Below are 13,999 nucleotides of genomic sequence, written 5' to 3'. Positions count from 1 at the left end.
CCAAGTCATAATTCTCTCGTGAAAAGTTCAATTTAGTGGACAGATAATAGAGTGCTAGCAGGTAAACAAGCAAGATGTAAATTTGTGGAAAATTGTTCAAAAAAAATCGATGCATTCTTCTCTTTTTTCGAGAATTTAAATCGCGACGAGATTTATTTTGGCCATTTAAAAAAAAATTCAAGATTCAAAAAGAAGAGTAAATACCGTGCCAAAAAACAAAAGCTGAAATTTTGAATGAAACTAGTTCAAAAGCGACCAAAATGGAATTGGCGAAAAGCGAAAACTCTTTTGCAATCATGGTGAAAATCGATGGCTTTATTCATTCTACAGTCTTAATGTATTTTTCTTTTTTTCGAAAAAAATTAAATAAATACTCTCGTTCCAAGACTCAAGTATGAAATTTTAATTTGTAAAAAAAAAATTGTTTTACTTTTCAAAGCTATATTTTAATTTTTTTATTTTTGGGGGTAAAGAAAGTATTAAAAAATGAAAAGTAAAAAAAATATTTTTGGAGTTTCAATTTTTTTTTTACCATGTGAAATTAGGATAATTTTAGAAAAGTAAACGAAAAAAACTTCAGAAAATCGAAAAAATCATCAGTTGAAAGTGTGTCATCAGTTCTGTGGATGTACCGATAAGGAAAGGGGGATGCATGTTCCTCCCTTAAATGAATTTTTCAAGCATGAGTAGGGAAAATGAACCATTTTAGGAAAATTTTTTGGGAAAATTGAATCAGCTATACTTTTTAGCAGAACTTAATCGAGAAAAAAATCTTTTTTGTAATCTAAAATAGAGATCACTTACCTGCCTACCGCACTTACCGAATCATCTGTTCACTAAATGAATTAGGAGTAGGATTTCAGTTTTTTGTAAATTTTAAAAATTAGAAAAAAAGTAAAAATGTTTAAAATTCCAACCCTTTTAACTGAATTTAGTTTCGAACTAAATTTCAAAATATCAACTGAAAAATTACTTTGTTTTTTTTTCCAAAAATTTGTGCGCACTTGCTTCGCTCAGGCATAGCCTACGACCTACAATATTCTTCCTTTTACGAGTAAGAAACTATAATTTTTTACGAATAAAGAGGCATATTTGTGCATTATTGCGAATGAATGTTTAAAAATACTTACGATAAAAATGCGATGCTTGTTTTTCATGCTAATAAACATTGAATAAGTTACAAAAATTTTGAGCCCTCGCTTCATTCGGGTTCATTCTACCTACTTTTTGTTTTTGTTGCAAAAACTCTCTTGCAATCAGTAAATCATTTGGATTGTGGTTTTATTCATGGGTTCGACGTTTTTGATAAAGATTAAACATACTCTCGTTCCGAGACTTATGAAATTTTAATTTGTAAAGAAAAAAACTTGTTCAACTTTTTAAGGGCAGAGGAAGTAGGTATTAAAAAATTAAACGTGAAAAAAATCTTTTTGGAAATTTATTCTACTTAGGTAGGTACTTTTTTATCACTTACATAGGTACGTAATACGTATGTTGAATTGAGAAAATTTTAGAAAAGTAAACGAAAACAACTTCAAAAAATCGAAACTATCATCAGTTCCATGGACGTACCGATAGAGAAAGGGGGAAGCATTCCTCCCTTAAATGCATTTTTCAAGCATGATTGGGAAAATTTACCATTTTAGAGAAATGTTGCGGGAAAATTGAATCAGCTGTATACTTTCTGTTAGCAGTACATACTTAATCGAGAAAAAAAATCTTTTTTGTAATCTAAAATAAAGATCACTTACCACACTTACGAATTATCAGTTGGAAAAATTAATTAGTGGTATATGAATATTGTACCTACGTTTAAAAATACGATAAAAATGCAATGCTTGTTTTTCATGCTAAATATTCGATAAGTTTCCAAAATTTTGAGCCCTCGCTTTTTTCGGGCTCACTCGACTTTTTGCTTCTTTTTTTTTAAGAAAACGTCTGGGAGTTGGTTTTTATTTATATTTTTTTTACGAATCAACGATAATTTAATTTTTTTTCGACTTGAAAAAAAAATTCAGTTGGAAATATTGGGATGAAAAAATGTTGAGTCGGGATTTTCATGTTTGCTCCCCCTCCCCGAAAGCCCTCTGCCGGGGGGCCCTGAATAGTTCCTTTTTCAAAGTCGAGGAGTTTCAGTTCGTACTTCGGAAAAAATGTTTCATCAATACCAGACCATGTCTACCAAAATTTCGAAACTTTTTGATACCATAATTGGAATCATAGGAAAGTTTTGTAAACGGCGCAGAAATTTTACAATTGGACGAAGGCGAATCGATAATGAACCCCAAAATACGCCATCAGCAAAAATGTCAAATGTTAAGTTCATTTCTCAATTTTTGGCGAATTTTCAAAAATAATAAAATTCAAATTTCACTCTTTCATCTTCTCATGCAAAAAAATCATTTGATCAAATTGACATGACATGAAAGACCGAAATTCGTTTTGGATCTTACTTTTGACCTCTCGAGTAGACTGGTGTGATGGTTTCAAATCATTCTGGTGGCTCCAGCACATTTTCGAATTCTCCAGTTTTCGAATAAAAAAACTCTGCAAGTAATGTAGGGTGAAAATAGAATTCAGCACTTGGATATAAACTTAGATTCACCCCATTTGTGACCCTTTCGATCGATTCAGACCCATTCCTCATATTTGCAAAAACTTTTCGTGTCAGCTCTAATCGATAATTTCTTCCTACGATAAATTTTTTATTTTTTATTTATCGCAGGAGAAAGTTTTGGATTTTAACCGGAACGAAAAGATTCTGAAAGCACGTGCCCGTATTCAAGTCGATCGAAATGTCCACAAAGATGGTAAAATCTAGTTCATTTTTGGGATAAATTTCATTTTCACCAAATTCACTGAAAGCATTTTTTCGAAAACTGGATGCTCAACCCAAAAATCCGCTGCAGGCTTCAGAACGATTAGAGACCAAAGCTACAGTTTAAAATTGACTATCCAGACATAGGCAAACATACTCATTATTTTGATCGTTCGATTTCCTCAGACTCATTTCTCAAAATATCAGATGAATTTTCATCATTTTTCAAGAGATCTGACTTGATTAGAGATCTAAGAACTCAACCTATAAGGAGAAGCTAAGAATGAATTGTTCTCAGTTGAATCTTTTTCAAGTTCTGAGGAATAAAAATTGTCGCAATATCCTGTAGATCAACTCTTTAGGTTTGAGGTAAACCCTGAGGTAGGTATTTCAAAAGCAATAAGCCAACTTTCAAGTGAGATTTTAGAATACTGAAATGTAATCATCTTATAATTGAGAAAATTTAATTCAAAATCCAAACCTACCAACTTACTATTATCAAAATTAAATCTTACTTGAGACACTCTGCTTTTCATATCAGAGTTTCTAGCCTTACTTCAAATTACTTGTAAGCTGACTTTGAAAAATCGAAGAACAAATTCACCAACGAAACAAATTACTTGCTCTTATAGGGGTGACTCTGATATAAGTTCCACATCGCGAAATAAAAAATTTCAATCAGGAACTGGACTAGCCAAATGAAATAGGTCTGAAATAAGCATTCAATCGTAAGTAAAAATTGGAGATGTATTTTTCAACCAACATTTGAATTCAAAAATGTATCCCTGCATAAGACTTTGTTATTCAACGCAAAAATATAAAAATATCGAATTCAATCAGAAAAATAAAGCTTTCAAAGTACCTATGTAAATATTCGTAATGCTCGCTTCGATTCACCTGCGCAATATATTTATATTTTTTTGAGGTAAAATTATTAATCAGATAATATCGGTTAGTGAAATATACGTCAAGTTGGCGTTCATACAAGTTTTGGCAAAGTTGCGAAAAACTTTTTAAAGAAAGTAAGCGCACTGTAAATATGATAAGACAGCTTTGGTTTGGATAGGAAATTTCCCACGCTTAATTATAACTTTGATTATACTAGTTGATTGTATAAAAAGCATACTTTCAAGACGCCAAAATGTATAAGTGAATAGCCTACCTTTGAGGAAAATTTTACATAGACCAGTGCGCGTGTGTATAGCAAAAGTTAGTTGAAATTTTTCACTATTTATTCATATAGGTAGGTGTTTAAAAATTCTCCTTCGATTGAGGAATTGAAGCTCAAGTTGTTAAATGGTAAAGCAGCTAGTTCCCAATTTGCATGGAAGCATAAATACTCGTAACTTAATCCAGTCGAGATAAAGGGAAACAGTTTATATTTTGGCGTGCCACGAAACGATTTAGTTAAAAAATGGTAAAAATTGAGAAGATATTATCACACATATACACGAAACGCGAGTAGCCACACACCTATTTAAAAATAATTCATGAAAAACTAATAAGTTTGATTTATTTCCCAACACATGGAAGAGTACGAGTATATTAACGAAATATTTAGAGTCTCGGTTCTGGGTATAGTGGGTACCTACACGAAAATCAGTCATGGGGAAAACTCGCAATAATCAACCGAAGACCGGAGGGAATGGTCGAAAGAGTAGGTGGTGCTGTATACGAGTACTTGTGTGTATCGACATATCGTCGGTGACCTATAAAAAACCTCCTATGTGTCAACTTTTTCGAAAAACCGATTATTGGCTCTCTGGATTCGTATTTTCAAGGCGCATCGTCTGAAATTACCTCCTATGTGTTTAGTACGGAATATTCCTAGTAGAGCGAGTTCTTAAAATCTTCTATGTGCAACATTCCGAAAATGTGGTCTAAAAAAGCTCCTATGTGCAATAAAAAAACAGAAAACCTCCTATGTGCAATAAAAAAACCTCCTATGTGCAATAAAAAAAAAACCTCCTATGTGCCCTCCTATGTGCACTCACGTGTTGAAATAGTCAGGTCCAATGTGTTGATTATAGATCTACGTTGTTGATATTACGAATTATGATCGAATATGTGGTTTAATGGTTTATAAAATTGTAATTTGAATTGCTAGAATAATACAATGTGTTTCAAAAAAAAACCAAAAATATCTCCTATGTGTTCATTTTTTTGTTTTTGAAGTTTGTGGAAGGGAATTATAAAGATTTCAACCCAAATTCAATTCTAAAGCATTCCGCAGATAAAAATAAAGAAAGTGTTTTAAAATAATCCATTTTCCCGAAATACAAACAGACGTAGAACGTTTTTTAGCTCTAGTGAAAAATTTTGATTTTTTCACATAGGAGGTTTTTTATAGGTCACCGACGATATAACACGAAAATTTCCTCGACATACATCTTTTTCGTGTAGCAGCGTGAAATTAGTTACTCGCTAGCTTTCTATACATAGTTTTATTACATTAAATGTAAATTGGTTCGTGCTAATTTCCAGTAATATTTTATCGAATGCTGCTAAAGTTAAAAGCGAATTAAAGCATGGCCTCGTAACACGTTAATGACTCGAGGCTCCCTTCGTCTCCGTCAACCCAACGTGCCCGAGATACCTTCGAGTTGTCGGGCTCTTTTCGAAGGTATAGGCTGAGCGAATTTTATTCCGAGCCACGAATTTTAATTATTCACGTTTCGTTTATTTACAAACATCGAACGATAGGTGCAGAATGACGAAGCTGAAGTTTAGAAACGAGAATCAGATTGCAGGACGAGTTGAGTGTGTGGAAATGAGGATGATTTCTTTTTGTTTTTGAAAAAAATGCAGATATTTTTTTCTCTCTCAACTTCAATTTGAATTAACATATTCAGCCTCGAGTGTGTTTTATTCGTGTTTTTCAACATTTTTTTTCAATTGAACCCTACCTATGTGGATGAGTGATTAATACCTAAATAAAAATTACACTTGGCTGGATTTACATTTTTTTTTTTTTTTTTTTTTTGGTACAAAAGTATTACAATAGGTACTTAAAATTTATGTATTATTTATTTTTGTACCGAAGATTCGATGCTCTTATATAAAATCCTGCAGTTTTCACCATAAAAAGTACGTTTGAGATGTATCTGAAAATATATAAGAAAATTTTTTCAACGGAAAACTATTTTGATTAAAAAAGTTTACCGAGCGAGATCCTACAATACGTTTTGTTTTATACAACGACGATGATTAATTAAAAGGAAAATTCATTTAAGCGAGCTTTTTCCAATTACAACGAAATTATCGGCGGTTATTAATTCGTCTTGTTTTCTCTCCACGAGTGCCCATTCTCGAAGAGTTAGCTTATATAAGAATAACGTAACAATATTATACTTAGGTAGATATTCGTTTACTTATTTTTTTTCTTCTTGCAAACAACTCGCGAATTTTACCTGGCTAAAGTGGACTGTTGATTCGAAAAGGGTAATATTATATTATAGCGAGTATTTTGCATAATATTTAAAAGGCTCGTCGTCGTTTAACCAGGTGAATCTGGTAGCTGGTTTTGTACAGATACCGAAATGTAATCACTTTTATGGTTTCGTTTTACGATGTCTTTTGCGAGTATGACTTACTGTAAGGTTATTGCTCGATCATCGGGAAATTTCCCATGAATGGGGTCTAATTTCGCGATAAATGTTGGTCTAGTGTAGAAGGAATTGGATGATGGTTGGTGGAAATGCCAAAATGGGCTGTACATTTGAGTAAATTCATTGTACATCGTCGAGAGTAGGTACATAAGCATTGAGCACTTTTCATTTTCATCTTTATATTATTTGGCTGTTGAAATCCACATATTTACTTGTTCTCAGCCTCTCAGGAATCCTCACAAGTTGCTAAGCCTCCTTGATTTCAGTTTTCGTAGAGTGGACATTTTTTTTCTCTTTTCAAGTCAGGAAGGTGCTCTGGAAGGAAACAAAGGCTTCCAGAGAAAATACATTTTTGAAAAAATCATGCTATTTTTGTTGTATAGCCTTTGCTCAACATGTTTTTAGAGAAATCGCCCATTTCCAAAAGTTGGGATGTGATATTTCGCGTTTGGGCCACTTTTTCAAAACAGGTTGGGCAAAGACTGGAGCGAAAAACCTACAATTTCGTCGAAAGTTCTTTCTTTCAGAGATGTCATTGTCTATATCTCTTCTCTGAGGACACCTCGGGAACAAATTTTTTTAGGTGATACTCAGCTCAGAATGAATGTGTAAATATTATTTTCACCATTCAGTCTTTTGATTTACTTCTAGGTATTGTTTAAAAGTGTAAAGACATATTTTGCACTTGTGCATTGAGTATTATATTTGCTCACATACCTACTTACTTCAAGGTAGTGAGCAGTACCTAGTTTCTGAGAGCTTCACATGTACCTGGGGACAGGGGGCTTACCTCCTCAGTACATAGGACAAATACCTTAATTAACAAAAACGCCTTTGATTATATGTATTCTTTTATGCACTGTTTATTCATAAATATCACAAGTACCCTAAGAATAATCTACTCCAGTTACATAAACCAGTAAAGTGTTACGAAAGGAATGACATAGAATGTCGTAAAGGAGTGTATCTAATTAAACACACCACCTTAGGAGGGATCGACAAACGGATGAGGGAAGGTCCATTTGTGATACTCATTGAATTGAGATTTTCAATACAGACTCACCAGACTTATGAACTCATGCTGCTGGGCCCGAGTACACCATAATGACACGTCCAACATCAGGAACTGTAGTATTACGGAATAGATCACACGATCAATGAATCGTTGACAGGAACACTTGAACTAGTTCATATTTACAGAATACAGGAACAGATTTACTCAAACAGATCTCCAGATCATGTTTCACCTAAATGATAGAATAGGTACAGCCTATCTATTCTCCTGAACCCAGATACCTACATAGGTATGCAATGCATAGGGAGTCATATGATGACTGGTTTATCATTAGTTTGTCCTCAACTCGAGGTTAGAAGAGAACTAAAACTGTAGATGTCGTGATTACAGAAACAGAATGTATTTCTCTCACATAGGTGGTAGAAAATGCTGTATTATCTGTCATTACAAAAGTTTTACCCGGTGTAGTGGTCACTGGCTCCAATATAGTTTGTAGATTTTGTTCACTGTCCTCATTTTCAATTTTGAGGAATTCAAACAGTATCTGCCTATCATAACTCAAATCTGTATTAGAAATTACTGAAGAAAAGTGGGCGAAAAATGGCTAATAATAAAGTCATTTTATTTGATCAATCACCTAAACTGTCTGTTTTTTTTTCTAACAATTAGTTTGCAGATTGTTAGCTTGGTAGGTATATATTTTTATATTTTCAGTTTCCATTATTGGTATAGGTATTTTTAATTTTTAATTAATTTTTTTTTTGTTTTGCTTTGTTGTGTTGATTATGAATAACTTAAAGGCTATTATTCTTGAATTGATTGACCATTATCTAAGAAATCAGTCAATTCTTTAAACAGTACCTAACCAAATCTTTAACAAAGTGACCAATTCTTTACGGAGGTCATTAAGTAAATGTTTTAAAAAAGAAACAAAAAAAAAACTTACTTAATACTTACATGCAAAATACAGTAGGTGAATTATCTCTCTGGTATACAAGTATTCCTGCAGGTTGCCTATCTGTACTTAGTATACAGTAGGTTGCAAATCAATGTGGATAGCACTGCTCTCCACTGCGCCACTAGGTACTCAACATTACACTAAAACTAACGTGGGTGAAAGCCCCATGCATCAAGAAAATTTTGATGTGTCTGAACCAGGAAAAATTTTGTTCTATAAGCTCACTGAGATAAATATGAGACAATTTTTGATCTTTTAGTTTCTCCCATGTACCGGACAAACCACACATCCTGGCAAAAATCTGACAGCAATGATCTGAAAGAGAAATACATTCTCCACAATTTTGTGTAAGTAGGTACATGAAATTTTTGTAAGACATTTAGTTTCAAAATTGTACATCTTTGAAGTTGAAGCATGAAACGTTAGTCTTTGAAGTTGGTGTGACAAAAAGTTGCAGTAATTTTTTCAACTTTTTGTTGCCCAAACTTCAAAGACGCACAATTTTAAAACTAAGCGTCTTAGGTACGAAAATTTCATTTCAATGAAATTGTAGAGAATTCAATTCTTTTTCAGAACACTGTCATCAGATTTTTGCAGGGATGTACGATTCGTCTAGTACGAGTATAAGTACATATACAGGAAACTAAAAGATTGAAACTTTTCTCATGTTTAATTCTGTGAGCATTAGGAAAATTTAATTTTTGGTTCAAACACATCAAAATTGACTTAAAAGATAGGGCTTTCACCCACACTTGGGCCATCCCCCTACTTCCAACCACTGAACGACTGTGGAAAATTTAATCAATTTTCACCTAACCTACATTTTTTTTTTGTTCGGCACTTGCCTGTTTATTTTTTGTTTAGCACTTCTGGAATTCTAGACAGATTTCCTTCTCTTGGAGACCATATATTGAAAAAACAGAAATCAAAAACAAAAACAAACTAAAAAATTAACCTGCAAAATAAACCTAATTATTGCTACAACAGTGTTATTGATAGAAGAACAACTGTCTGAGATGAAAGATTTAAATGACAAAAATTTAGGAGAGGAAGTGTGATAGATTTGGAGTGGCCAAGACCAACTTACCTCTACAGTATCAATTTGTGTTTGTTTGAGTCGTTGGGCGCCAATGAAAGTTGTAATGTGTTGCATAACATGATTGGTTTGAGTAACCGAATCACGAATAACGTTAACTATTCAGGGGTTTGTGGGTTCAATGAATTTTAATAGCATAAAATTGTCAATTTGATATACTCACTTACAAAGTTCTTACATTCCAGGTTGTGACATTGATGTTGTTCCACCTTGTTTTGACTCCACGTATTCTTCACACCCTCTCCGGCTGTCCCTGATGGAGACTTAGGAAGCAGTAATTAAATTCTTAGAAAAAGCGACCAATTTGTTAACAAAGTGATCAATTCTTTGAGAAATTCGTTGTACGTTTTAAAAAAGAAACGAAACAAACAAAACTTACTTACTTACTTACTCGTACATGCAAAATATAGTGGGGTTGGTGACAATTTTGGTTTTTGCTGATTGACGATTTCTGTTCACGAGGTTCAGCTATCTCTTGAGCGAATCTTAAGACATGGTTTTGAACATCATTGCCAGCTAGCAAAACTTTTAATGTAAAATGAAGAATACGTAATTTATGTTTTCTTTCGTAGCTATTTACAGAAATTAAAATTCTTCAAATTCTTATTAGGTATTCCGAAATTATCTCAACTTTTCTCAATATTATCCGAATTTTTTCAATCTCGTATTTTCTTGAACGCCAAAAATCAGTCACATCAGTGTGACAGAGGGCTATGTAGAGACATCCATGTGGATTAAAAATACGTCATACGTTACTTACCAATTACCATTGTTATGACCTTACATGTGTTACTCCGTCTGCTCTAAACAGGAAGCCTGAAATGAAAAAAAAATTACCTACTATTAAAGGAAATTGAACCTAACGGTACATTCCGGTAAATTATGCTTCATATACATTATTTGTGTGAGTATGTGATAATTTCCACAGATTTCTTCAACTTTTTCCCCTAATAAATCGTGTTTTTTGGTTTTTCTGGCTGGAAAATTTCAAAAAATTCCTTTTCAAAATAATCTACTTACCTAAAAATGTTCGGTTTTCAAAGCATTATGTACGCAGAGAAATACCATAAAAATGTTTGTCTCGATATTAAATAGGTACTGAAAATTTTGAAAAAAATTTGCGCCTCTTCATTTTGTCTGGTATTTTTTGAGGAATAAGAAAATTGTTGATTTGTTAAATGAATTATCTACGTACTTGTATCTGTATTGATTCAACATTTTTTCCAATGTGCCTTCACAGCCAATCTGGCAATGTCTTATTATGAAAAAAATTTGAAGTCGGTATTTTTATGTACCATCCACAGTCTACAAAGCTGTTCTATTTGTTTTCTTCCATTTTTTTTTCACGTTTTCAACTCGAAAAGCTGAAATTTTGTTTGTATAGCCTGTTTTTGATCTCCGTTGTTCATTTTGTGAATCGTCCTAGAGTCTCTAGCAAATTCTTGCATTATTCAGTTGCCGAAAAAATTCTGAAAATAGGGTAAAATTGAAATTCAGCACATTATAATTTTGGATTTGTCATCAGTATGACTCTTTCGATCAATTTACGCACACATTTTCAAAATCCTTATGTGCCGGTTCAAATACAAAATTTGCAAATTTTGAAGAAGGCCATATCAGCAAAAAAGCAAAAATTCTTTTGCAATCATCAAATAAAGCTGATAATGACTTTTTATTAGCGTTACATTAATTTTATATTGCATTCATATTGAAATTGACCAGTTTGTAGAGACTAAAAAATTCTCATTCAAGCTCCCGCTTCTCTTATTCAATATTTTCTCCCAAAACAGTACAAAATTCAATCATTTTAAGCATTTCTGTAAATTATTTAAAAATGAATTTACCTACTTTTTCAAAAAAAAAAAATAATAAACCCTAGGAAGAAAAACGAGGTGAAAATAAAAACTAAAAAAAAATAAGGCGAAAAATGCTTATAAGCGTGAAATACCAACAAGGTGCATCGCTTAACAAGAAAAAGCCTCAATATATGTATGAAGTTTTTAGTCGAAGTGTCAGCGTACACAAGGCATAGCACTACTAGCACCGTGTAGAGAGTGTACAGACGCCTGAAGCGTAAAAGACACGTTCCTTTGGGAATGCCACACGCTCTGCTGTGAATTATTCGGCGCGAGTTTTTCGTCGTCGTTTCACAAACATTTGAATGGTTGGTATTTCGTTATTATATCATAAGTACACATCGTATATATAGCCTCATAGTATACGTGTAGGTAAGAGACGAAAAACGACGACGTTATTCTTTTTTTTTTTTTTTACTTTATTTTATTTTATTTTCTTACCACTACGCTCGTTTTTATATATGTTTTTCATCGCGTGTATAAAATCTTCCTTCTAGTTTTTATTGACAATTTTATTGTGTATTTTTGCGCCTGACTGAAAAACCTTTATACCATCTTATGTTTTCGGTTAATATTTTTATGGTACGTAGGTTCCATCTAAGATGTATTATGTTTCATCTTTTTTTCTCCTTTCTCGGCTTTCTCTCTGCTTCTCTGTTTCTCCTTCATAAATGCCTGCGACGACGACTACTGCACAGTGTGTGAGTAGTATTACTATGTACTGTAGTGTATTTGATTTGGTAAATGGGCAAATATACGAATAGGTATATACTCGAGTTATCGCCCACACTCAAGAACCAGAGTTCGCTTTCGCAAGCTGTACAGTTTCTCTTAATGAACAATGATTATCGTCGTGTGTATCTAAATCGCTACTTGTCTTTCATTTCTGAACGGATTTTTGTTCAGTGTATTTAGGTTTATCAGGGTTAAGTACCTACATATACGAGTACGTGAAATGTGTCGGATTTTCCATGTTGTTGTCGAACAAATCCTCGATGACGATGTCGATAAGGCTTAAGAAATTGACGAAAGCGAGAACGCAAAGATGCGAGTTGGTGGAAGAAGACAGTAATCAATCAACATTAGCGTGGCTGAATTAGATTTCGAATACTTTTAAGAATGATAGATTAGGTACCTACATTGTTTCGTGTCGTCGTAATCTTACATACGTATCATCTTTATTGACACTGATGGTTAAAATAGCGTTATTTTTACATTAGGTAGGGCCTAAATCGTAGTGTGTCTTGTTGCATATTGTGTATGATTTCTGACGATGGAATCTTCTGGACTCATACTCTGCGATTTGAACGAAACACCGATGTAATTAGGATTTTCAGAGGTAAAAATCTTTTTTGTATTCTAGATGAATTTTGAAAAAAAAACTGTTTTTCAAAAATTTTAAATTTCTGTAGGACAAAAACTTATCGACAGTTCAATTTTAATTTTGCCATCAAAAACTAGACTCAATTAATTTGTGAATGATTTACTTACTCAAAATCGACAAGTCATTCGAGAACGTCTGAATCACCATAAAATTTTAAAACGCAAAGTGGTGCCAATTTTGGTCATTACTTATTGCCAATTTCAAAATTTCAAGAAAAATAAACGGCTGAAAAATTAAAAATTATTTTCGAGTTTTTAAAATTTGGCAGTAAGTAATGATGAGGAATATTGCTGTCACTGGGTTTCAAAATATTTCCCCAGTTTCAGAAATGATATTTCCATATTTTGGTTCGAATAATGCAAAATATTTGAGAGGAAAAAATTTTCAAGAAGTTTAATTTTTTTCAAAAAATACTCAGAAGTCTCTTTTAGTCAGAAATTGCCTAAAATTGCCGAAAGTGCAGAAAAGTTTCGTTTCTACAACAAAAATAGTACAAAAAAGTACCTTTTTATGTTCCAATAATTGCCAAATAAGAAATCAATAAATTGAAGTAGACACTTACTTGATGTTGCAAACTGATTAACGATGTCGTTTAATTGGCTTTGTGCTTCTGGGATAATTTTTAATTATCTTATGCTTACTGGCAGGAGTGTTGTGAACCTGAACTTTTGATGAGAATTTTGTCGAATTTATTTTTTTGTTTTTTGAAAGGGGGAGCGGAAATCCTCCCTCCCAAAAAAATACATCTTGTCTCTTACAGCGCAAGAATAGCTAATTACATATTATTTTTAAAAAAATAATACATATACAATGTAATTAGTTATATTTTTGCACTGTAAGAGATGAAATTGATTTTTTTGAAGGGGAAGAAAAACTTTATACCCCCCTCCCAGTAACTTGACGAGTTACTCATATCAACAATTCAGGTTCACAGCTGCCCTGGTTCTTTACAGCAAAATTACTGAACAATCTTGCTTCCTTTCCAGAAATTGAGCGCTCAAAAGTTTGGCTTTTTCGCTAAAGGTTGAAAAAAACACCTTTTTTTTGCCAATATGTACTTAATTGGCCAATTGTCTTGCCTTTTGCTAAAATTATCAAAGTTTTTCTTTTTAACAAAAATTCACGCTTCTCAGCAAAATCGCTACCAAGTCTCGTTTTTTTTCTCTAAAAAAACTACCCAAAAATCTAACTTTTTTTTCAAAAATTGCCAAATAGTAGGTACTTATTAGTCTTTTTATCAGTTATTCTCAAGAAGTCGCAGATT

General features: G+C 32.8%; 1 protein-coding gene across 2 annotated transcripts in view; it reads left to right on the top strand.

Moving 5' to 3' along the window:
• The window catches only part of LOC135840888 (5-hydroxytryptamine receptor 1-like), a 919,288-nt gene that overhangs the window by 378,213 nt on the left and 527,076 nt on the right, over positions 1–13,999 (top strand). The window lies entirely within an intron of this gene.

The sequence above is a fragment of the Planococcus citri genome, chromosome 3, assembly GCF_950023065.1.
Source record: "Planococcus citri chromosome 3, ihPlaCitr1.1, whole genome shotgun sequence".
Lineage (NCBI taxonomy): Eukaryota > Metazoa > Arthropoda > Insecta > Hemiptera > Pseudococcidae > Planococcus > Planococcus citri.
This window is presented reverse-complemented; position numbering and strand designations above follow the sequence as displayed.